This window comes from Chiloscyllium punctatum, chromosome 26 (assembly GCF_047496795.1).
Source record: "Chiloscyllium punctatum isolate Juve2018m chromosome 26, sChiPun1.3, whole genome shotgun sequence".
NCBI classification, from domain to species: Eukaryota; Metazoa; Chordata; class Chondrichthyes; order Orectolobiformes; family Hemiscylliidae; genus Chiloscyllium; species Chiloscyllium punctatum.
In genome coordinates this window covers 27,527,020-27,553,803 of record NC_092764.1, presented here as the reverse complement: position 1 = coordinate 27,553,803, position 26,784 = coordinate 27,527,020, and the positions used below count along the sequence as shown (strand labels likewise).

The window sequence follows — 26,784 nt, the reverse complement described above, 5'->3', positions numbered from 1 at the left end:
ATTCTTTTGAGTTCTGTTACCCAGACAAACACAGAATTCATCAACATATTGCATGAATTCACAAGTCCACAAACATGGGTACAAGTTGCAAAATGTATACTTTTCATTTCATATTATTGCACAATATCTATTTCCAGCTGGTGACGTAGACTATGTTTTCACACTACAAAAAGAGACTGCTCTAGTTACAGTGACAGGGTCCCTACCCCTGGAACAAGAGGTCTGGGTTCAAGTCTTATCTACTCCTGAGGTGTGCAATAACATCTCGGAACAGGTTGGTTCAGAAAATATCCACTCACAAACTGAAAAATAGAAAAGGAATTTCAATCAAAATGGTGTGGAGAGTTCAAGTTGGATAGGATTACAACAATCTTAATTGGTCTAATTTAACCAATTTCATGAAACTGCTGCCCGAAGTAAAGCAATATAATCTGTGGGTTGGTCTTTTTCACTCCCTAAATGAACAAATCTGTCCTTCTGGTCATCTTGACTGATTACAAAATGTTGCAGACAATCACTCTTTTCTTTATAATCAACAACTTCCCAATTTAATTAAATGGAATCTTTAACTCAATTGTGTACACTAACAAACTGTATAGGTTATCAAATGGCACCACCCTTAAATGGAGACAGGATTAGAGTTTAATATAACCACTGTAGCCCAGTTTATATCGTAAAAAATGTATCACCTGGACAGAAAAGTTACTTGCTTGAAGAAGCCACTATGATTTAATATCAGGGATATCTGGTTGTTACTGATGTACTTATAAATAGTACTATAGATATTGTCTAGATATAGTAGAGAGGCCAATGTTTTTGTCTGAAGCAGATAATATAATTTAGAGGTAATTCAATTGATAATAGTAGTTCTCAACATTGCTAGCAAATCTGGGTAAACATAATACAAGCATTGGGAGAAGCAGAAATGGAATGAAAAATAATACTTTTGGCTTTTAAAAAATCAAATTTAATATAGTGACTTTAAGGGCTCTGTGACCTTAAATTTTAAAAATGGCTGCCATCACTTGGACAAGGTAGTCAGCCTGGAAGAGAACTCAGGTCGGACAAGCTGCCATTTCCTAACATGTTGACCCTTCTTGACAGCTTGTGCAACTACTTGATAGCTCTTAGCACTCTTGATGGTTCTCAACACTTCCTAGCAGGTTGTGCCACTTCCAAACAGGTCAAGACTGCATGACAGCTCTTGATGTTTCTTGATCGTCCTTGACACTCTCTGACAAGTTGAACAGTTCCAAGAAAGTTCACGCACTTTATACACACAAATTTGCCCACAAGGAATAATTCCAAAATTCTCCAAAGCTTCCTGCCAAAGTTTCTTTGACCACCATCTGGAAAAGAATTATTGAACCCAAATCCAATGTATGCTTGACCCACAACCCCAATGTGTTCTGGGACCACATTCACAGGAGTATTTCAGCTCTTCATATTGGTATCCTGCACAACCAAAAGAAATGCACCGAGAAAGTGCTGCTCTCACCAGGTCTAATCTCCATACTCCGGGTTCCAGACAACAAGGACTCCAAAATCCGACCTCAGTGGAGGAAGCTGATTAATTAAATGCCCAACTGCCTCCATGAGCCACACACACTACACGATGAAAATGAGAGGGTTCGGGGAAGGGACTTAGGATTTCAGACATCTGCAGCCATTTTTGCTATAGTTGAGAGTGTCTCCATCATGATAAAAATCCTGCCTGTGTTTTGTTTCTATCGAAAATGGAGGGTGCAGGTTTCAAACATCGACCAATCTGAGCAATGTCAACAAAAGCAACAGAAGAGAAGCTAGTTAGACAAACCAGTTTGCACTTCCACAGACCACGCACAAAAATTTTCATTTGATCCTACAATGTAGGCTGATGCTCATCCTTGATGTAAGACTTCTCTTTGTGAAACATGATGGGCTCTGGGCTCCTACAGATTGTATACACTGCACTAACTGTATTTACCTACATAAGCCTCCATTCCCTTTCCTGAACAGATACTTATTTAATACTCATCTAATATGGTCTCCAATTGTACCACATATCTGTAAAACTGGGGAGAAAAATTGTTCAAGATTATTGTTTGAAGTTTTTTAATGTGAAGCGCGTGCTTTCCAGCTCTATGCCGTTAGTTCAACTTAAATAGCATTTGTGCAGCTACTCATTTACTCAAGCTACTCAGCCTTAAAAAAAGATAATGTCCAATGGCCTTTTCTCTGCTGAGAAAAAAAATGTTCAATTTATCTTTCTTCAGATTCTGGAGCTCCAATTCCTGTTGGAGTTAGATGAACAAATACAATGCCATCCAGATTTTGCTGCTAGATCTCAAGGCTGACAGATTTTCAAAGAGAATTTTGAGATAAAAACTGGAATAAATCACGCCTTTGATTTACCTGTTTGAAGATCCGTATGTTTGTAATTGCAATGGAATGCTATTTCCATCATCACAGCTATGTTGTCAGTAACACCACCTCCATGAACTTCGTTGACTTCCATTCTATAAAATTATGGCACTATTAAGTAATGTCTGTTCAAATTCTAACTATGAGTTTAAGGCTTGACTGGGTGAGGAGGTGTGAGTTTGGGAGGTGACAAATGAGCCCCAATTACAAGGTTTCAACTACCTGTATTATCTACAAGATGCATTGCAGCAACTCATCAAGCCTCCTTGAGGCTTCCAAACCCATGAGCATTCCCATTAAGAACAATGGCAGCAGACACATGGGAGCACTACTACCTGCAAGCTCTCCTCCAAGTCACTCACCATCCTAACTTGGAACCATGTCACTGCCTCTTCACTGCCTTCGTCAAAAATCTAAAACTCCCTTCCGAGCAGCACTGCATCAGATAGACTGCAACAGTTCAAGAAGGCAAATCACCATTATCCTCTTAATAGACATCTCTCAAATTAAAAAGTGAGAATAAATGTATTTGACCTGACTCTATTTCACAAACTAAAATTTCTCTGGCCACTATCATGCAATAGGGGGGGAATTGAATTGAAACTTACAGAGTACTGAATAGCCAGGACAGAGTTCATGTTGGGAAGATGTTTCCATTGGTAGGAGAGACTAGGACCCAAGGGCACTGCCTTAGAGTAAAGGAAGACCCTTTGTAACAGAAACTTCTTCACCTAGGGAGTGGTGAATCTCTGCAATTCACTGCCACAGAAAGTTGTGGAGGCCAGGTCATTGAATGTATTTAAGATGGAGATGAATAGATTATCAAGTATCAAGAGGTTCAAGGATTACAGGAAGAAAGCAGGAGAGTAGGGTTGAGAAACTTATCAGCCATGATTGAATGGCAGGGCTGACTCGGTGGGCTGAATGGTCTAATTTCTGCTCCTATGACTTATGGTCTTAGGGTCTAATACTAGCTCTAAAAATAGACCGCCAGCATTTGAAACATTCACAAAGTAAATACTACCATTCTAAGTGGTAAACGGCATGCTAACTCAAGAGGTTTTTAACTCAATAAAAGGATGCACATGTACATTTAGACTACAAAGTGTTAAACAACAATCTACTTTGAGGGTCTCTTATTTCCACTGCTTTTACCGAACTGCAGATTCCGCAGCAGACACATAGGCCACTGAACTACCAGTCACCGAATGGTGAGATGGTTAAAGTTTGCTTCTGTCAGTTTCAATAAATACACAATGTATTACAAGGCCTTCCCAGCAAGCACAGTCAATATTTGGCAAACAGAATGCTTGCAAAAGCATTGGACCCTGCTGTGGTGAAGTTCTGAACAAGGTGAGATCTTCTCACAACACAGAGGCAAGAGTTAGATCGAGTACCGCTTAATTTTAAACACTCGTGACTCCATGGAATTTTTGACCAACCTGCGATCCACTTTTTAATGGAACATTTGTGACTAAAAAACAATTTAAATCGATAACTGAAGGCTGTTGCCTTATGACTATGATCCTAAATACACTAGCTGTGGTACTAGAAACCTAGCCCAGAAAGCAAAGCACCAATCTCGTGCTGCGTTTATTTTGTGATTATTATAATAACTACTAAAGACAGCTTTAAATAATCACCAGCCTGGTGGAATGCATGTCACTTGCTGTCTGCAGACAAAATAGGCAGCCCTACAGTAAGTTCAATTCAGTTTACCAGATTCAATACTAAAATTCCCTTTTGAAGCGTTCTTTTTAATATTCACATGTTCCTTCATCCAGAATTGTGTTGTTAGAAGAGCTAATCCAATTATATATTTCACGCTCATCCTTTCTGGTACAAAATATAGCCAGATTGGGAATGTATTTGAAATATGTATTTAATTATTTAGCAAGTGAATGCAGGGTGATACTATCTGGAAAATATAGTGTGGGTCTCCAGAGATTATACACAAAGATATACAACGCATTGGTCAGGCTCCACTTCGAGCACTGTATTCAATTCTGCTCACTTTGTAATGTAGATATATCTTTCTTGTGACAAAGACTATGTCAATGTTAAAGGGAATGAGCTATGAGGAGCGATTAAAGAAAATCAAGCTATATTGTTTGTTAAGAAGGTACTTCAGTAATTAAAGGGGTAGGAATAAGACTTAAGCATGTAAAATGTTCACAAGCACTAATCGGGGAGGGGGTTTAAAAAAAACAAAATATCAGTTCATACAAAGTTAGAAAAATAGAACCAAAGAATGTCAAATAAATTATTGAAAAACATAATGAGTCTAAAATTTGGAGTCAAAAAATGACAAAGGTGCTCAGAATGAAATTGTGAAGGCAAGACCATTAGGATGTGCAAAATACTGCTGGATATAATACAAAACAATATTATGTTGAGCTACTGTAAGGATGAGCTTTGATAGGCTGAATAGTTTTCTTCTTATTTTTAATTTTCATTATTTAGAGACCAAGATTTCCTGCATGACAAGTTCATTTCCTTCCTCTCATTATTTGGTTTTATTCTGTTTGACTTTTATGCTGGTGTGGGTAAAAATTTCTTCGAGATTTCTCCCACTGGCTTCTTGACAAGCAGCTGCAATCCCTGTCCCCACACTGAATCAAGCCAATCCTATACGATTCGGAAAAGAAATTTGCAGGCTTGCAATTTTTTAAAAAACTACTCTGCAAACTCTACAATCTAAATAAAAAAGTAACTCTGTTGCACCACATTGCAAGTTGCAGCTAACCTGGAGAAGAATCTCAAATCTACAATTTCAGACACATATCATAGTGGAAGTTTTAATTTTGAATGAGGCAATATGTCTTTATTTCCTGTGTTTCTTGTCTGCTTTGGGTCTGTGCCCAACTCCCCCCACCCCCCAACTCCAACCATCAACACCAAACGCACCCCCCCCACACCCCCCGCCACCTCAACTGATCCACTCCCAACTGTACACCCCCATCTAAATTATTCCATGCTTGCAGCCAACGTCAGTGGTAATCCGTGCCCTACAGCAGCTTCTGGAAGACTTTTGCTCTGCTACTCCAACACATTGTGGTGAAAAGACCAGGCTTATTCTCAGCACCTCCACACAGTGATGCATCTAATCGAGAGCTGAACAGAAGAGGAAATTGAATCAGCAACCTCCACTGATTATAATCCAAAGTACTTTGCTAATCTCTGGTTAAATGTTTAAAATCTTTTCAGTGGGGCAGTAACCCTTTACTGGATACTATTTACAATGCCACTCTCCCCCAAAAAAGCAGAAGTTAAACATTTAACATTATAGACACCATAGGAGTTTCAATTCAATTAGTAATTGTAAAATGGTCATATTGAACCAATCTGTATTACCTTTACCTCCTTTACGCCACACTAGAATAATCTGGCTAGAGACAAAAGTCAGTCAGTGCATTGCTGACTCCTAATACTAAGAAAAACCGGAAGCAGATTTACAAATAAAAACGCCTATTTTAAATTAAATTGTCAGCATTATGTTCCACTTTCCCAGTCTGCTATTGAAGTAAAAGCATTTCAAATAGAAAGCTGCATATGTGTTTTAATTTCCAAGATATTGGTCGCAGTCCAACAGAATCTACTTTCAACAAATAACAGAAATTGCTGACCAGGCAGATAAATAAAATGTTGAAATACAGCTCAAATAATGCCTTGAACTGTCCTGGAATATCAAGGACTAATACAAGTCAAACTAAATACTTTATTAAAGTTAGAGATGATTTTGATTTTGAATCTGGATTTTGTTTCCTCAAAGCCTCAGCTGCTCAAAGCTGCTGAACATAAAACTAGGCCCATTTTACTCTGCAGCTTGAGTCAACAGTATCTGCTGAAGGCAGCCTGTAGACACTTGCGAGACTGACATTTGCACTTTGTGAACTCCTTCCCCTAACCCTTCCTTTCAGAAAACTGCTTTGACTTCCAATGAAAAACTACTTCTCATTATGTTAAATAGATGCTAACCCTGTCCTCCTGAGAGAGGAAAAAAAAGGCCGCTGCAGATGTTTAAAGCTCTCTCAGCCCATCCTCAGTAGAACAATTACATCAATTTGCATTCCAGTTGAAGCTGGATTAGTAGTGGAATGCCTTTTCCAACTCTGTGCGGGTGAAAAAAGGAGAGGGGGGGTGGTTGAAAGAGATTTTCTTTCTCTGCTTCATTCCTAAATCTGAGACGCTACACTTTCATGAAACAATTGCCTATTGGAAACAATTTTCCAGTGCACTAAATACTTATCAAAGTTAAAAGGGGAAAACATTTCTAAAAAGCTAAGTGGACGTCAGGATCATGGTGCATTACCAAAGGAGCGACTCCTGTTGCTTTGATCCTTTCTGTTGCTACAGAAACAGACTCGCTCCTTTTTTTGTTAATCAAAACCAAATTATTTAGGAATGCGGCAAGACAGGTTGGAGTCTTGGACTTTTGTCTTCATAGATTTGGGAAAAAAAGTATGAAAGAAAAGAAAAAAATTAAACAAAGATTGTCTTCTGGACATGAAATGATAATGAGGCAAAAGAACCAAAAACATACTTTTTGCATTTAACTATCTGAATGTCCAAAGAATATATATGTATAAAACAAAGCAGCAGGACTGAACAATATGCAACTCTATTCAAATGCTGTATGGCCTTCATTTTAAAGGCTACATTTGAGTAACATGAAGTCAAACCCTTACAAAACCCATATCTACTTCTGATAACTCAGCTGGTTATGCTAGCTCAGTGTAGTCAAACTCTGTGATAGTTTCACTGGATAAATGTCATTGAGTAAAAGTAAAGTAGATACATACACAAAATATAATAAAGTAGATGAAGTAATAACTTTTGATGTTAGAGGATTCTACAAGCTTCTACTTATTTAACTTATTCTACTTATTATGGAATATTGCAATTCGGGTCTCCTTCCTATCTGAAGAATATGGTGAAACTCGAAAGGGTTCAGAAATGATTTACAAGGATGTTTCCAGGGTTGGAGGATTTGAGCTGCAGGGAGAGGCTGACCAGGCTGAGGATGTTTTCCCCGAGAGTGTCAGAGGCTGAGGGGTGACCTTTTAGAGGTTTATAAAATAACGAGGTGTGGTTGGGGGAATCCAGAACTAGAGGGCCTGGGTTTAGGGTGAAGGGAGAAAGATTTAAAAGGGACTTATGGCATTTTTTTCATGTAGAGGGTGGTGCATGTATGGAATGAGCTGCCAGATGAAGTGGTGGAGGCTAGTACAATTGCAACATTTCAAAGGCATCTGGATGGGGACATGAATAAGAAGAGTTTAGAGGGATATGCGCCAAGTGCTGGCAAATGAGACTGGATTAGGTTAGAATATCTGGTCGGCATGGACGAGTTTGACCAAAGGTCTGTTTTCATGCTGTACTTGTCTGTGACTCTGTAACTATATTTTGCTTAATATATGGTGTATTGTATGTACTTAACAACGAAGGCCCTAGTGGTATTAATCACTAGATTTTTAATCCACAGACCCAGCTAATTTTCTGGGGACCTGGTTTCAAATCATGCCACAGCAGATGGTGAAGTTTGCATTCAATTTTTTAAAATCTGATATTACGACTCTAATGATGATCATGAAATGATTGTGACTCCAGACCCACAGCATGTGGGTTGATTCTTAACAGCCCTCTCAGCAAAAATGCTGGCCCATCCAGCAATGCCTACATCCTATGAAAAAAATTTTAAAAAGAGTTGCAGCACAATATATTTGTGCACCTTGTGCCACAAAAGCCTCCCACCTTAGAGACAGAAGGGGAACGGTGTGGTTATTCACTTTCTGTCTCCAATGCTATACATCCAGATAACCTTTAATCTGACCCTTGAGAAACACCTTAAGGTATAAAAGTCCCAACGTAGGAAATCCTGCTGATTAAGAAAATGGCTTTGAGCCATTTCGAAAATAGGCAAGCTCTCTCAAATGGCTATATGAATGGTAGGTTTTATTTTGGACAAGATAACTTTGAAAAGACCAACCATTGTACTTTAGCAATATTAGCTTAACTATTAGTCCACTGTTTTACTAAAAGTCTAATAGACCGTCCTTGTTCCATGATATTATCCTGACTTTCTATACTTCTCAGCACATGTTTGATTGCTTTATTGTAGGCAAAGGAATTGGCTCAAAGACAAACAGTTACTGTGTGTTCAGTGGCTAAACTTCCTTCAAGCAAGCATATTTCTCCCACACAACAACTAAAGTTTAAAAACAAATTTAAAAGTCTCGACAGATCAAAATTTTAAAAATTCAGAAAACAGAGCTGATACTCATATTCTAATTTTTTAGAAACAATATATTAAAATTGGCAAACTTTCTGATTCTCAAAACTACACTAGTAATAGTGCTTCCCTCGATAGTTCAAAGAAAGAACTTCACAAGTTGACACCTCCCTTTTGCAGAACATGCTATGTGATGGTTTCTAGGTTATATTTATCCTAATATCCCAGCAGGTTTTAGGTGAATAGAGTCATACAGTACGGAAACAGATCCTTCAATCCAACTCACCTGTCCTGTCCAATCTTCCCGAACTAAACTAGTCCACTTACCTGTATTTGGCCCATATCCCTCTAAACCCTTCCTACTCATGTACTTATTCAAATTTCGTTTAAATGTTGTAACTATAGCTGGATCTATCATTTCCTCTGGCAGTTCATTCACATACAAACCATTCCCTGTATGAAAAAGTTGCCCCTCAGGTCCTTTTTAAATGTATTTATTATCACTAGGCCTCAGCAAACAAGATATAGCTGCAGCATAGAATTTAACGCTCATTTGAGACAGCATCTTCAAGTTAGATTTGCTCACTCTAACATTGTAAACATGGTTACAGGCAAATTAACACAATCACTGAAATGAAACACTAATGATGTGATCATACTGCTGTGTGATCCAATCCTTATAGGAACAATTCTTGTCTGTTGGACACAAGTTAAAAAGTAGTTTACTAATAGTTCATACAGATCACAAGGCTTTCGTTAAATTTCCAATACATTATCAAGGACTGAAAGTACTTAGCAGGAAGATGCCCTGTCCATGTGTTAAGGCACTCCTGTACATGTAATTAATCAAGTCACTTTCATGTACAAACATATATGCCTTATTTTGACATTTCTTGGTTGTTTCTAATGCAGTTCAAGCTTTATTTCTATGTAAAATATAATCTTGATCCTGCGATGAGATCAGCAACCACTGTGCTGCTCGACAAAAGAGGGTGAATGAATTAACAGGCACATTTGTAAATTGATAACCTGTTTAGGTATAAAATGGGCAGTTTGGCACAATAGCATATGAAAATGGTATCAGGGCACAACCAAAGTTATGCCTGTCTGAATGAGACAGCGTAGAACCACAGTCAAATTGAATTAGAGGAAGAGAGAGCTTCATTTGCAGACAGAAACCTGGATGGAACGTGCAAATGGGACACACAGTGACACACCACTCTATGTGTGCTCCAGCACATTTGTGTTAGGTGATTTGCCAACAATTTTAAAATTTAAGCCATTTCATGGATTAAAACTATTTCACATGCATTCTGCACAAAATGTAAATTGAACACAAAGGGACGATCAAGCAATTTAATGATTTTTTACATTTTGTTTACTTGCCAACCTCCCTCCTAGGTGGAACACAGTAGGCAAAAACAAAAGGGCTTTTCTTTGTCATTAACACGCTGTTCTCCACTGTCTATTCAGGTCTTGCCTATGAGAGGGTAAAACTTTTCTTAAAACAAACACTGTTCTGCTAACACCTGTACCATTTGCACCTTTGATACAAATAAACAAAAATATTTCATATAGAACTAAACCAAAAGAACATTGTGATTAAGGATTAACATGTGAGAAACAGAATGTAATTAGGTTGATCTTGATGAAATACTAGAGGAGGAAAGCAGAAGTTGTCTCAAATGTATGGCAAATAGCACTCAGTTTATGGTGGCATTTTCACTTTATTTACATTGACAAGTAGAAGACAGAAAGTAAATATTTTGCCAAGCAAGTTAAAAATTGACAATTCTAAAGCAAATTTTTTAAAAAATGCTTTTATAAGCTCCATGGTGAAGTCAGAGAACTGCACTTATCCACAAATATAATTTGATTTGATTTGATTCATTATGGTCACATGTACCTGGGTACACTGAAGATTCTTTTTGCATGCAGTACAGGTAGATCATACCATACAGAGGGTAATAGAACAGAGTGAAGAATACAATACTTACAGCTGCAGAGAAGGTACACAAACAGCAAGAACAACACTAAATTTAAAATTTGAGACATCAATTTAGAAGTCTCATAATGGCAGGGAAGGAGCTGTTCTTGAATCTGGTGGTATATGTGTTTAAGGTTTTTTATTGGTAAGAAATTTAGTTATAAGGAAAATCATGTAACAAATATAATTTTAAAGGTCGACATGTATTCCTAATTTACTAAGTACCAGTAAAGTTGTATATAGTTAAGTATATGTGGGTGATCAGTTTGTACGATGTGCAAGCAATCTGAATAGGCTGAGGCTACCCATATATATGTGCAAAGCAATAAGGAATTCAAATATTGGGACTCATCCCCTTCATGTCTATTGTACTGTATGTATGCAAACCACCATTGAAACAAAATAAAACAAATAATTACGGATTCTAAAGATTTGAAACAAAAAAAACTGAAACTGCTGGAGAAACTCAGCAGGTCTGGTAGCATCTGTGCAGCAAAAATAGAGTAAATATTTAGAATATTCTGTAGAATGGTTACTGGACTCAAAGCATTAACACTGTTTGCTCTCCACAGATGCTGCCAGACTTGCTGAGTTTCTCCAGCAATTTCTGTTTTTGCTTGTTCCACTGATTTCCTTAATTTCCAAAGTGCTAAATAGCTGATGTCATTTCAGTTGGTTCTACGGCTGTCTGTTATAGAAACAAAGCATGGGAAATAAAAGTTGGATGATAGTGCGGGCACGAGACAGCAATAGCAGTCTATACAAAATTTGCTGAATAAAGCCCATTCTATAAACATACAATTTACCAGATACTGTGTATTTTGCCAAGTGCACTTTATAACAACAAACCTCACAAAATTGTTTCAGGAAGTCAAGCCACCATCACTGCGGATGTTCACTATACTTCAGTTGTGAGCTCTGGGTCGATTTTTGTAACAAAACGTGGGATGTATTGATCCTGTTTTGAATTTGTTCCAGATACCCGCACTCCCTTCGTTCATCTAACCAACTGTACCTTTTAATTTAATATATAACATGGCACAAAAAGAAAAGTTTAAGCTTAATACAATTAAGGAACATTAGCTTTCAGAGTGGTCCTCCTTCATCAGGTGGTTGTTGATGAAGGAGCAGTGCTCTGAAAGCTAATGCTTCCAAAGAAACCTGTTGGACTATAACCTGGTGTTGTGCGATTTTTAACTTTGTACACCCCAGTCCAACACGGGCATCTCCAAATCATGACAACAATCAAGGAAGATATATATAAATAGGTAGAAAGAAATTGTAAAAAAAAAGTACCCATGTACAAGTATATATGTGGTTGGGACATCTCAACAGCAAGCACTTATTGCCCATTCTTAGTTACCCTTGAACTGGGTGGCTTGCTTGGGTATTTTAATGGACAATTAAGTATAAACTACATTTCTGTTGGTGTATATTTACACAAAAGCCAGACCAGGGAAGTACAACAGATTTCTTCTTGAAAGAACATGAGTGAACCACTTTACTTTTTACAATAATCAATAACAGTTTCATGATCATCATTAGACTTTTAATTCCAGATTTTTACTGCATTCAAATGCAACCATCTATACTGGCGTTTTGTGTTTTCACTCAAGAGATGTGGACATTGCTGGCTGGCCAGCATTTTATTACCCATTTCTAGTTGCCCTTCCGAAGGTAGTGAGCTGCCTCCTTAAACCACTGTAGTCCACATGATGTAGATTGACCCACAACGCCCTGAGGGAGGTAATTCCAAACTAGGTTCAAACTAACGATTCAAACTAGGATCCACTTAACACTTTCTATGTTTCTGGAAATACTAGTCCAGGGACAATATCACTCCCTCATTATGTCCAAATTTATAGCTAAAGTCAATGACAACAGCATTAAGCAAAAACCTAGATTAGTACTTTAACTAATCAGAGTCATAGAGTTATACAGAATGGAAACAGACCCATCTGTTCAACTCATGGGACTCTGAACACTTTTCCATAGTGCAACTATGCACTGCTTGTGGCACAGACACCAATGTAATTCGTGACAAAAAAAGTATGTTTAATTCTTTGTTTAAAACCTGCACTGGCAACATCTGTTGTGTATTGAGCTTTCAAAATGTACAAGCAATCAGGCACCAACCAGCTACAGGAATCTTCTGTCTAACCACAGCACAGAGAGAAAAAAAAGCACACAATTCCACTTAAGAGAAGTGCAAACTTCACAAACTGGACTCTTTACTCAGATTACAACTCACTTCTCAAAAACAAAAAAAGGGAAAGAACTGACAGGAACTTCTGAGCAAAAACCTTGGCACAGTCAGGCCAGGAAGATACCCAGGGATCAACAGAATTGGCTACTTTGTAGCTTTGAAACTATTAAAGAGATGCATTTGTTGAAATCCTGGAAAATATCACAAAACCCTTCCTTCAAAGTGGCATAATTTGAACACTTGCATTTTTTAACAAGAATACTCAGAACATAACAATAATTCAATCATTATGTGTATAGTTGCCTAAACAGTTAAACTTCATTTCATTTCAGAATCCTCAATCTTGTTTTGTGTGCAGCCTTACATCAATAAATGTTATTTTAGCACATTTTCAGAAAAAAAACTATATCTCAAACTAAAAACTAATGCTTTGAATCTTGAGGCTAACCAGACAAATTGTCCAAATATAAAGCACACACAACTATAAAGTATCAGTGAAACATCCAAGTCTCCAGATTTTCGAAACACAATTTAAAATTCCAAATTGGGTTCCCCCAATAGAGAGAATAAAATTTTAAAATATGAACAAAATGTACCCAGAAGTGTGGGAGGAACCAGCCCTTCTTGTATCTGAGGTACAAATATGCTCAGCTCACTAACTTGGCAGCATAACAATAGCCCGATGTAATTAAACCAGCTATCAGTTGTTAACATTTGCATATAAATGCATGCACAAATCACTGTAAAACAAGCCACAGCAAGTTAGTCTATTAGCATACGCAAATGCACCCCGCACAGCCCTGTAGGTAGGTCACAGCATCGCTCAGTTTGAGTGAGTGAGCCGACAAGCTTCACACAGGGTCAAAGCTCCATCTGTCAGGAACTTGAAATACAAATATTAATGTTCTGCCTGGAAACTGGCGCAGGCCACGACTGGTTCCTCATGCAAAATTTTAAAAAAGTTTTTTTTCACCTATCAAGTAACATCATGCTTGAAATAAAATGTGAAACAATCTTAAGGCACCCATTCTTCTTCACACTAGGTGTCTGTAAACGTATTGATGCTCCAACTGAGTGGAATGCCACGCCACCCAATAACAAGATGGATTTGAGGGAGAGGACGAGTGACTCGCGAGAGTTCTCACGTTGTATTTTCTATCACTGATTTCAGACACTATTGAGCTTCCTCCAAAAATGGGAGACTTCATTGATTTGTGAATGCGTCCAGTCTCGAGGGAGGCAAAATTAACCTTTACCTTGCGTTGGAAAATGATAAAATAAAATACAGAAACGCAACCCTCGAAACAATGCAACAAAATTGACAATGCAGAATGTGCAGTGATCACTGTTAAACAGGGAATACAAGGTAATTTCGCAAAGTACTTTGTTCTTCGAAAGATTAAGAATCAGAGGCGGGGCACACTCGATTTAATTAAACATGCACGCTCGCATCCACGGGTTAGGTTCCAAATCTTGTGTGGAAATCAGGAAAAGTTTCAATGTAGGGAATTTACCTTACTCCTTACACTGATGGACAAGGTGACCCATATGTAACATCCTCGTAGCAGAAGAAAACGTCAACTCGTTTTTCTTTCCAAGAATTGTGCCAGTCCTGCTGTGTTTCTCCGGCACACTCTGATTTGGTCTCAGAATTCCAGCATCTGCAGTTCTTTGGGTATGTTTTTAATGTCTATTTTGTGGGATTTTGTCTCAGTTGTTCTAAAGTTGTTTCTGCCCTCTAGCCTTGACCTGTCTCACCACTTCAACTCTCCTAGGCTCATGGCCCCCATGCTTAATTCAACAACCACCCCATCCTGTACCCACAGTGGTAAATCTCAGGAACCATACACATTTTGTTTTAAATAAATCACGTTTAACAGTCTAATACAGCTCTAACGCTGATAGTAAAAGAAAAACAACATATTAAACGTGATTCACTGGTTATAAAAACAAATTAGTTTGAGTATTCACATCAAAGACAGCCAATCCTTTGATAGTCTCTTTAACCTGCCAATCACATTGTCAATTAAAAAAAACCGAGTTAATTTTTGCTTCTGAAACTCAAACTAAAAAAATTCTAGGTGCTGAAATCCAAAGTAGACAGGCAGGAGACTGGAAGAACACAGCATCAGGTGCAGAAGTCAACGTTTCAGGTATCCATTTGGGGTACTCTGACACTCAGCCAAGCATTTGTAATGAGGTAATGACAACTCTTGGAGAAGTGTCAATAAAGAACTTGATCAACTGCAGGACAAGGTGCTAATTCTTTTCCTGTCTAAACCCAAGCATTCAAAGCGTTCCAGCAGAGAGATTTTTTAAAAACTCTCAGAAGAGATGTGACTTTTTATATAAGTTTGAAAAACAGGGCAGTTAAAATAAACTTTAAATCGTCACAGTTAACAAGAACTTATTCACCCTTCAGAGGTGTTTACATCTACTTTTTCAATCTGTGTCTCCCAAATGATGGGTGGGAATGGATGCAAATATGCCACCCCATTTCCAACAGATCCAGTTTTCATTGGTAGGGTTAAGGGGTGTGGCATAATTCAAACAGGAGGGAAATCCAACATAGCCAGGGATTTTGAACCTACTATTGAACACAAATAGATCTGATTTTGGCTGTGTCTCCCACCATGTGGGAATCACAGCCAAAATCAGATCTATTTGTGTTCAACAATAGGTTCAAAATTCCTGGTTGTGTGGGATTTCCTTCCTGTTTGAATTATGCCACACCTCTTAACCCTACCAATGAAAACTGGATCTATTGGAAATGGGATGGGATTTTTGGATCCATTCCCACCCATCATTTCAAAATGTTCTTGGTGTATTCCTAAATCTGTGAAAATTGGGCTCATCATTTCAACTTACTTACAATAAATAGTTCAGCTTCAGGGGTGACACAGTGGCTCAGTGGTTAGCACTGCTGCCTCACAGTATCAGGGTCCTAGGTTCAGTTCCAGTCTTGGGCAACTGTCTGTGTGGAGTTTGCACGTTTTCCCTGTGTCTGTGTGGTTTTCCTCCAGGTGCTCCGGTTTCCTCCCACAGTCCAAAAGATGTGCAGGTTAAGTAAATTGGCCATGTTAAGTTGCCCGTAGTGTTAAGTGCATTAGTCAGAGGGAAGTGGGTCTGGTTGGGTTACTCTTCGGAAGGTCGGTGTGGACTGGTTGGGCCGAAGGGCCTGTTTCCACACTGTAGGGAATCTAATCTAATTTAAGTGTACGTTATGTGGATGCTAAATTATACCCATTAGGTTTAACTCGATATATATAGAATACATAATTGATAATGGCCACATATATAAAACATCTACATACACATATCTGTAATATTTATATTATTGGTTTGAAGTTGTCTGTTTGTAATGTGTGTGTGTCTTGTAAATGAAAGCTTTTAAGTATGCAAAAGTTAAGCTCCAGTTCTATTTTTCATCATCTGACTATGTAGAACAGAACACAGGACTTCTGATTATCTCTCAGTTTACTTCATCTCCTTTCCCACACATCTTTCCATTTTCACCCAGTCAACAGAAACCTAATATGAATCAGAAAATCTCATGTGTAGAGGTCCACGGTTGATGTAAAAGATTCAGGCTTCATGAACTCACCATATAGCTAGAGATACAATGCAAACACAAATAACCAAGTAGGCCTAGAGCTTCTAACTCAGCAATGGAAATGTACCTTTTTTTAAATCCATTAGTCAAGCTTGTGTTATAAAATATGCAGGTACACAATGCAATTCTATAGCTGACTGAGTTGAATCTTCCTCCTGCCATAACTGGTTCAGACACATTTTACCTCAACTGAGCAACCCAAGTTATTGATTAAGTGCAATTAGATTGTTCAATTTCTCAAATAACAAACAATTCAAATTGTTATCAACTATGCATTTTTGTCTGGGTTCCTAAGTATTCCGAATCTTGTACTTCTGAATTCCATTTTTTTTTCAGAGAGAACAGTTGGGGACGATGTTGTAAATCAGTAAAAGGCAACAAAATGTGGGGATGAGGTGGAGAAGAGCCAAATGCAAAGAGGGGTTGTGAGAACAAATAATGAGGGGGATTGCAAAAGGCCAGGGGGAAAGTGGAGGAAAAAAAGTGATCAGTTTCTAATGGGTAACTGCATCACTCCTACTTCCAGGACATTTTAATAACTTAAAAACGTTGAACAAATATCTATGCTTTGTCTAAAAAAGGATGATACAGAACAAGCCAAATTTTAGTTTTATCAGAACCCAAGGGCACAATGTCATGATAGAGCACTCACTAATTATCTACACATCATAACTATTTAAAAGACAGACAGTAGATGAAATAAAGGTTTGCATATGGCCAGTGCTAATATGGACAGGCCCTGATGATAGCTTTTTTTTAATATGGTCATTACAAGAACTGTTTTAATATTGGTGCTGAATTAATTAGGATTTCAGGAGACTTGCATCATGAGTTGCATTCTGGTACTTACTATGCTAAATCCAACTTCTTTATCCTGACTCGACACTAGATCCATCTTTTTAAGTGTCTATGAATGTACTAGCTAGAATAGGTGAGTTGAATTCCTGGAATCTCAATTAAAAGTGCCAATATAAGAACGGCTTTTCAAATGAGCTAAAATTCAGTATTAATAACTCATAACATGTTATCCAGGGAATAAGAACACAAATTAAAAGTGTCACCATTAAAACAATACCAATGGTACGTAACGATGGATTTCAATTCTCAATATGTCAGAGTTAATTTGCAGGAGTGTTGGGAGTATCATAGTGACACATGCCAGTCCACTTCAAGCACTCATCATATTTTATGCATTAGCATTTTATTATTGAACAGAAGAGCAACAAAAGATCAGAAATTCTATCCAGTATACTTAATTTTTGTTTCTTTGTTCATTATTTGTTTCCCTCCTTTTTCATCTCCTCGACCCCCTCCACTTTCCAGAACTTCAGAGCTCAATGCAACAAGTTAAAAAAACTACGATTAAAGGATGTCATCAATACCAGATATGAGAAAACAGACAACAGCTACCTGGGATAATCATATGCCTTCCTTCCCCTATAGGGAGTGGCTGCCTCTGCTCAGTACCTCCCTGAAATAGCATAGCTGTGATACAGAATTCACTCAGTAGAGAAACATGGTTCTTAACCACCACACAATTCCTGATACATGCCATTTCTAGTTTAGGTCATCAAATACTTTTAAAAGAGGGAGAAAAACATATCTACACCAGCTTTCATTTCAGATCTTGGAATATATCAATGCACCACAGTTCAGTGCATTTCAAAGCAGAAGAAGTGAGAATAGTGCTAAGGAAACATAATCATGGCCAGAAAAATAAAGAACTGGAACCTATAATAATGCTGCAAACTGGCCACATGAACACTAAAACCACGTTAAATGCGGGGGAAAAAATTGTCACAGGCCAGTCTGAAACTACATGGGTCCTTTGAGACTATGATGAATATTTCTGTACCAAGGTCAAAAATCAAGAACAGATTTAAGTGTTTATTTGGAAAACACTGAGTCCTGGGAAAGTTGGCTTGTCCATTATCTGTAAGTGCTTCACAGCATCTAGTATTAAACTGATATAAAAGTAATTTATGCAGCTGTTAAACAGAAAGCTACTTACGCAGTTTTCAAAAACTACAATATTAATTTGGTACGCCAAGATTTAAAACAGAATCTTTTAATTCGGTATTTTCAACATCTCATTTCTAAAAAAAAAATTAGCTGAGCTCCAATTAACTTTCCAAAAGCTTTATCATATCTGATACAAATATGGCAGAAACACTTCCAAAGCGTTGGTCAAGTTACTTCCTTTCTCTCTATATGGCAGTTACATTTTTAAATGCAAATCAAGCTGAAAACAATCCTTGTTTGAACTAGCCTCTGTTCTCAACCAGTACCTGGTTTGTTTTAGGTGTATGTGTACAGTTCAAAACCTGCTTAGCCTAGCTTCTTCCCCTATACGAGCTCAGTTACAGTCATGATCGATATTCCAGCAGAATGCCAACCCTGAATCTGAGCAAATATAAGCTTCACACAAACTAAGGGCTGCTTCAGCCTATGCTTGTTCCCACCCATTCTTGGCCTACATTACTCATTCTTTCCCAGTACATTTCAAACAAAATAGGACTGTGGACAAGGCTTCAGTAATTTCAGCTCATCGTCCTCTACTGTTTCATTTCTGTTTAGCTCTTTAGGAGCTGACATGGAAAGAAGAGAATGAGTGACTCCACTCATCAACAAAGGATTAGTACTGCACTGCTTACCTTCTTCTCAGCTACATATGATGTGTTATTAAGTTTAACTATTCCTGATTTATTTTGGCAATATATTCATTAATTATTGTATATTCATACTACCTTACACAGATAAGAGAACAAAAAAGGTCTACTATTTACAATAATGAGTACACTGTGATGTAGAGGATTTAGATTTGATAAATGGAAGGGAAGACTAAATAGAGAACATAATTCCACATCCCCTACAGCAACAACCATAGCTACAATACCAAACACAATTATTGTACCCAGCTTCGAAGCTTATGCAAATTTACACGAACATACATAATGTGCCAGCAAGCATTTCATTCAAAGGCCTGTGTTAAACAATGTTCAAGCGAAGGTTAATCTGAATCATTCTGCTTTGCTGCTCAATTCAGCTTGCCGTGCAAAGCCTGACATCTACAGTTCTGTCTGGCATCGTCAAGGACTGCATCATTTCCCACGTAGCCATTGAGCAAGCCTTCTCTTTGCAGCACAGGTATCTTAGTACACTCACGGTCCTTTATTCCTGGCTTTGGTAATTCGTTTACGCTTTTGACTCAATCAATCTACCATGTGTATACGACAACTTGCTTCTTTGACTCATCTAAGTATGGAGGAACTCCGTTTCTCGCAATTGGATGCAGAATGGCCAAATAATTGGGAATCCTGATCAGTGGAGGTGCCCCATCTATTTACTATATTATGAGTGCTCAGTACATACAAGGCAGAATTGGGCTACCATTTACTACAAGTTTGGATAATAGAGAACTTACTGCATTACGTTTATTTGGCAGATTAAAAGTAAAACACATTTAATAATACTGTGCAACAGCAATGAAAAATTAATAAGAAAAGGTTTTTTGTTTTTATATTCAATAAGCAAATTAAAAACTCTAATTTATTGTAATTGCTATTGAAAGACAGAAATATTCAAGGTGTAATCAATTAGAAATACTTTTAAACAGCAAATGCAAAAATATCACATTTGCTGTCCCAGAAATGCCTCAAGGCAGATTTTAAATTATTTTATTACAGTACTGAACATTTACTATAAACAATGTGCATTTAAGTTCCAATAGCACATGTTTAAATATAGCTTCAGTTTTGCCAAAAAAAAATTAAACCAAGCTGTTTCTGTAACGATTTAATATTGACTGTTGCTTCACAGATACTCACAATACAAAATATTCCACCAATGAGCCACTTATGGCTGTTTTCACTTGGTGTCCTTCTCTTCTTTTGGTAAGAGAAGGCACCAAGCGAAGAGTAACTGGCTCACTTCTGTCAAAGGACAAACAGCCTCTGAAGGCATTTAGGGTTTGCATCAGTTTCTGACACCACTGTGCTTTTCAAATACAAAATAGCATGGAGCCCCTCCCCATACGCATACACAATCATTGTCAATTTAGAATTACAAGCAATGTATTGGTAAACACTATTGTTCTTAATGGCTGTAGACAATCTGTTTCTTTACTATGGTACACAATGCTGAGATGAAAGCCTAGCCTCACTTACAGTAGCCTTTAATTTGCGAGGGGCTCCAATTATCATTTAAAGACATAAATTAGAGGAGTAAAATGGTTACATCTCGCTACCAACACTGCGGGTCAACGGATGAAAAACAAAACATTTCCCTTCATTTTCCATTGGTTTCTCTACTAAGGTTGTCCACATATTTGCAAGTGAATTGTTCTATTGTGGATGAGTTTAGGGGTTTAATGGCTTTAGTGCATTAAAAAATGAGTCCACAAGCTGAATTAACATACAACAATACAGACACTGAACGGCCACTGATCTAATCGGCCAGTGCATACCCTAACACTAAATCACAGTCTTAGGAGACATCTAAATGACAAATGGAAACTATCAAGCTCGAGTAAAAAAACAGATCCTGTTCAGTTACAATTCGTCAATCATCTATGGGTATCAAAATGTATATAATTTATTTTAACAGCAAGTGTCAATAATTGCAAAACAGTGCCCTAATGAAGCAGCATTAACAGCAACTTGTCGTCTTTAATTTTTAATGTCATTTACTTTCAGGTTACATAATGAAAGAACAACTGAAAATAGATTGTATACTTCGTCTGGGCGGGAGTGAATCAATTTCATTTTGCGTTTTTTTGTCTTGTTTATTAAGAATATTACCTGTATACATTGCCATTCCGTTTCTTATCATGTAAATGGATATACTTTACGGATCACTTACATTGGTTTGGAGATGCTTGTGAACAAACTGCACTTTAGCATGTGAGTCCAATTTCTAAATATTGTAGATCCAATTAAATACGCATCAAGCAAAAAAAATCTAGCGTGCTGTATTGTCTGGGCCGACGATTCTCAATCTGGGACCTTCGCTAAGTATTACAGGGTTAGGGTTACTGATTTAAAAATAGGTCTGGCTAGGCATCTGCAACAGAGACCTGAATGCGGACGTGTGTGAGGGTGCAGAACCACAGACACACACACACAAAATGCAATGCAATTAAAGTACAATATTACAGTCTGAAAAATATAAATAAATAATTGCTGATCACTACCTTGACACCTCCCCTTTGGGCTGCCCTCCCCACCACCTCCACCTCGCACCCCCACCCCCCATCCTCCATCCCTCCCCTCCCCTGTCGTTAACTAGAATAACTGGTCCGGTGTGCGGTGCCTTGCACAGTCAAAATGCAATGAAATCGGATCCTCGGCGGGGACCATGTTTCTGGCAGAACTTCCGAGCGATGTGTCTCTGCGCAGGCAAACACCTGGCGGGAGCTGGGGCGAACGGTCGGGCGGAGTGCTCGGCTCCTGACCCTGCTCGGCTCATCCCTCTTCCTCCAGCCCACTCCCCTCAGCCCCGCAGCCTCCAGTCGCCGCCGTGCACGCACCTCCCGGCCGTCCGCGCACGAACTCGGGCTGACCCGGCCGGGAGGGCAGTGGTGAGGGGGGGGGGGGAGGGAATGGAGGGGTGGGGGGGGGGGAATCAGAGACAGGTCCCGTTCAAATCTCCAGCCTAATCACTCAAATACAACATTCAATTTCCAACAACAATCCGAGCTCGGCATCCACACGATCTACTGAGACCTCATATACGTATATTCTTTAAAAAAAAAGACAATGTGAGGGAATCTCGTCGGATCTGCCGACTGAATAAACTTTGCGCTCTTCATTGATTTTTTTTGTATACAAAAAGTAATAAAAATCGCCTTCGGTCTGATATCAGATGCCCTGAAATGGTGTGTTCCTCGTACAAATGATCTCAATGACTGACTGATGTGTCCTCGTTCCCCATTGAGCCTCGATTATCTGTTCCATCTCATCTCGCATCTCCCCTCCACTTCACTTCTGCTCTCCTCTCAGTCCACTCCGTCTATTTATTTCTTATTTCTCTCTACCTTCCTGAGTCTCCGTTTCTTCAGCGAGTCCACCTCATGGTTTTTTTTTGTAATTATTGTTGTTGCAGCCCCCCGACCCCTTTCCTCCCCTATCGCTCTCTGATGAAACCTGCCCCATGTCCCAGTCTCCCTGATGGGAGTCGATCCCATCTTTTTTTTTAGATATCTATATATATTTCGCTGCCTTATCTCGTCTCAAGCTCTCTTCTCTCCTGCTGCACTCCCTGTTTTCCTGTCCTGGATCTGCCGACAATACACCACCGTCCTCCTTACGGTTGTTCTCCCCTTCATTTTCCCTTGTTTTCATCTTCTCCGTTTCGTCTAGCGCCCTTTGCCCTTTTTCCCTTCCTCCCTGCCGTTTTCACTTTCCCCTCCGTCCTTCTCTCTCTCCCACTCACGCTCCCTTTCCTCTGATCCCTGATTCTTTCTCCCTATCTCTTTCATTTCCTCCTGTTCCTCTCTATCTCATTTCGCTCTGATCCGCTTATCTCTTGCCTTGCCCTCTCTGTCACTCTCACTGAGCTTTTCCCCCCATTTACTTCTCCCTTGGCTTTCAATCGCTCCGTTTCTCTTCCCTCTCTTCCTCCCTTCTCTACCTCCGGGATTTCTCCTCCGATGTGAGCGCCGCTCGCTGACTCTCCGGCTCTTTTTAAACACATTCTCCAAAAACCGATCGATCACATGTGACTCTGAGAATCCGAAAATAAAGTCAACACGGGATCAAGGCTTTCCTACATTCAGCTTCTCCCCCCTCCCCTCAACATCCCTGGAACTGAGAAAGAATGAAAACAAAATCCCGAAAAAGAAAATAAAAAAATACTGAGAGAGAGAGAAACTCTTTAACCCCGCCGTCTTAACGATCCCGGGACTCGAGGAGGAGGAGGGAGAGAAAAAAAAACAAAATGAAGAACTTGGAAATCCAACCTCTTTTAGCCAACCGCATCCCAACTAACACATCCAGGGACAGAGAGAGACCAAACGGGACGGAGAAAGAAAGCCCCGAGCCCGGCCACAGAAGCAGACCGAAATCCCCCTCGCTCCCTTTCCCTCGGAGAAAGACGGACCCTCAACGCCGAGCTCCAAGCTTCATCTCCCGGCTACGACCCCGGGCAGCTGCCGGCACTTCCAACCCTCAGTCCCGCGCTCGCATCGCGGCGTCTCCATCAGCCCAGCTCTTATCCTCTCAATCACCACTAAATAGATAGCTATTTACTTCAACAGACCGCTCGCAATCCTAAAACATTGCATTAAAAAATGACCATAAGGGGGGTCGAGACTATGTTGACGGCTGGTCAAGATCAGGTTGGTGCGGATGTAAACACACAGGTAAAAATAATCATAATGAACTTCAAGTATTCAAAGTTCTGCTCGGATGCGGTTGTATTTATCATGACCATTTGCAAATAATAATAATGAAAAAGTACAAGTGGGAGGAGGGGGGGGGGAAGCTTCAAGCTGACGGAGGGAGAGAGAGAGAGAGAGAGAAAGCGAGGGGCGCTGGCGATTGACTATAATTAACACATCCACAAAGAAGCAAAGCAAAGTGGCAAGAGAGAGAAAAAAAGTTGAAACTTACGATTTTCCACCGTCTGCTGTTTGTAAAAAGAGAATGGTGTAATCCAGATCAGCTCGTAAAGATCCCATACAAAGAGTCCTCAGGGCCCGGCGACACTCGCATTAGGACAGGCAGGACATTCCAGGAGCAAAAATTTCAGCGATCGCGGTGGAAAAGAGGGCGAAACTCGCAATGAAAAAAGTCGATGGATCTTTATTCTGCTAATTAGTTTCCGTGCAAAAATGGCTGTGATTAATTCAGTGCGCATGTGCTTCATTACGAAGGCACGACGGGAAGGGCTAATTAGCGACCTCGGATCAATATTCAAGTGACGCTTTTCGGAGTCAGCCACAAAGTCAGGAATATAGATATATATATATTTATAAAATGAAAAATACTGACTGCTACACAAATGCAAGCGAGAGAGGAGGAGGCGGAGGGGGCAGAGGAAATAAAGAATCTACTGTATATGTGTAATAATAAGGCGATCTGCTTAAAACTCCAACCCCTCTGCATAGATTCATTAATTCCAGTTCTGATTAACAGGGGTCCCTGCTTGCTCTTCCCAAGACGTTCAGGTTTTTTTTTGCTTTTTGCCCCTACAAATATTGAGCGATCGTTTTATGGGCAGATGATCTTTCATTTCTTCATCCTTTCTTTTTATCAATATAAAACAAATGATGTTTTAATTGCATTAGGTGGAAAAATCATAAGTGCAAGCGAGGTTCCTGGAAGGTTATAATTTTAGGGGTTTTTTTGGCACCAGGTTGCAAATGCGAAGTGGTGACATTCCAAGATCTTTACCTTCTAAGATCTTTAGCAGAAAAATCCTTCTATACAACATTTTGGAATCAATCTTTTTGACAATTAGTAAATTTCCCAAGACTAACCTTTTAAAACTGTTATAACATTTCCAAACACAGAAGCTGCATTACTTTTAAATTGATTAATAAACTATATTTTCTCCACGTTTTCAAAACTTTACGTTTGAATGCATAGAACTGAGAAACACACTTAAGAAACTTGCGCTCGAGAAGGTAAATTCCTTTCTGTTTCGCGACTTCTAATGCCGTATTTAATTTCGCAACAACTACATTTAAGATACCAGCGCAATATTTTCGCCTTTTTCTAATTAGATTAACGTTAATTCCCCAACAAGTTTTTTTTAAAAATGCTACTTCCATTGTGTATTACCAAGAACTGCATCTCTGTAGACAGCAATTTTTTTGCTAATTCACATTTTCTGTGTACTGTTGGCAACATCTACATTGTCAAAACAGATAATATTGTAAAATCTGTCCAAATATAATGTGAACTGAAATGACAGAATATTTTGGATTCCATATGCTTCTTCCAACTTTCCCGCTGTCCGCATTTGCCTTGAGAGAGTGGATTGTTTGAGAGGGGAATTAAAAAAGGGGGCAAAAGCATTGCGAAAATCAGAATTCGGAAATAAACATATCAGATACATTTACTAGAAGCAGGATCAGGGAAAACTGGGAATACACATTCGGTTGCTTGTACGGGTTATCGTCAGAGTTTTTCTCCAGCTACAATCGCTAGAATTGGAATTGAAAGTGTTTTAGTCACTGTATTGAGCGGATGTAACGGAATTTGTTGCGATCGATCGCCGATCTTTCGAACAGTTTTCAGGCTTGTTTGGGAGTTAATAAAATGAAATCAACCAACCACACAAATAAAAGCCAAGAGTTTCAACGCAACGTCGAATGCTGTATGAATAGCCAATATCAACAATTATCCACACTTCTGTAATTATATAAAACCGCTGGAATCAATAGCAGCTATGTTTACATTAAATGTATCATTTTCTACGTGTTATCAAATAAAAGACCGGCAGCAAGCTACTGCGGCTCACCCGTGGTGAATATACTTGGCCATGCATTATTGTTTTGCTCTTTCTGTACATATTTTCCCCAAATCAGCCCTGCTAAGTTACTGCTAAGTGTTTTTTTTTTGTCAGTCCTTACACCGATTTAAAAATCAGCAAATCTAATGTTGAGCGTGTTCTTTGACAGAAGTACGCGTTGAGGAAGAATGTTTTCTTGTGTGACCTATTTACAGTGCATTATTATCCGCGGAAATATTCTTGAGCTTGTCCCAGTCAAGCTATACAGATCAGGACAATCAGTCTTAAATCCATATCAAAGTGACCAATTGTTAGTTTCCCGCAAGCTTCCTATTCCTGTTTGTATATATCTTTATAGTTAATGCATTTCAATATATGTATAATATGCCTTGATGAATAAAACATGAATTGCTAAGTCAGAGGTTGTGTGTAGACAAAAAAAACCCCTCAGATATTTGGGATTGCAGTTGCTCTTAAAGCGACATGGTGCTAGATTCTCTGGGCAGTCCAGGTCTGGGATTTTAGGACACCGCAGTGTTTGTTTGGGATAGATCAGTGGGGCCTGGGGTCTCTCTGTCTCTCTTTCTCTGTTTTCTTTCTGGATGAAATGATAGTGGAGTTGAATGAATGAAGGATGGGTTGACGGTAGTTGTGTCTGGCTGGGGTTTTGCAGGTGCAATGGCAGCGCCCTCTGATGTTCAACACTGACCGCCCTAAGCACTTCTCATCTCTACTTCCCAACCTCCTCCACACCCCCAGCTGTAAATACGTACATGCAGAAAACAACAAATCTAACATCTTCTCATAAATACGCCTGACTAGCTGAGCTATTACAAGGGCTCAGATTAGGAACGGGGGTGGGTAGGGGTACTGACAGGGAGAGAATA

At 39.0% G+C, this 26,784-nt stretch overlaps 1 protein-coding gene across 4 annotated transcripts in view; it reads right to left on the bottom strand.

Annotated features, from left to right (window-relative positions):
* Positions 1-24,624, bottom strand: part of zfhx3b (zinc finger homeobox 3b) — a 505,913-nt gene extending 481,289 nt beyond the window's left edge. For 3 of the 4 annotated variants that reach the window (XM_072595978.1, XM_072595979.1, XM_072595977.1), the window contains exon 1: positions 24,052-24,624. The gene's annotated coding sequence lies outside the window, so the exon portion shown is untranslated. Of the gene's footprint in view, positions 1-23,399; positions 23,825-24,051 lie in introns of those variants that run through there. The other variant, XM_072595981.1, reaches the window with a different exon arrangement.
* Between the last annotated feature and the right edge of the window lie 2,160 nt (positions 24,625-26,784).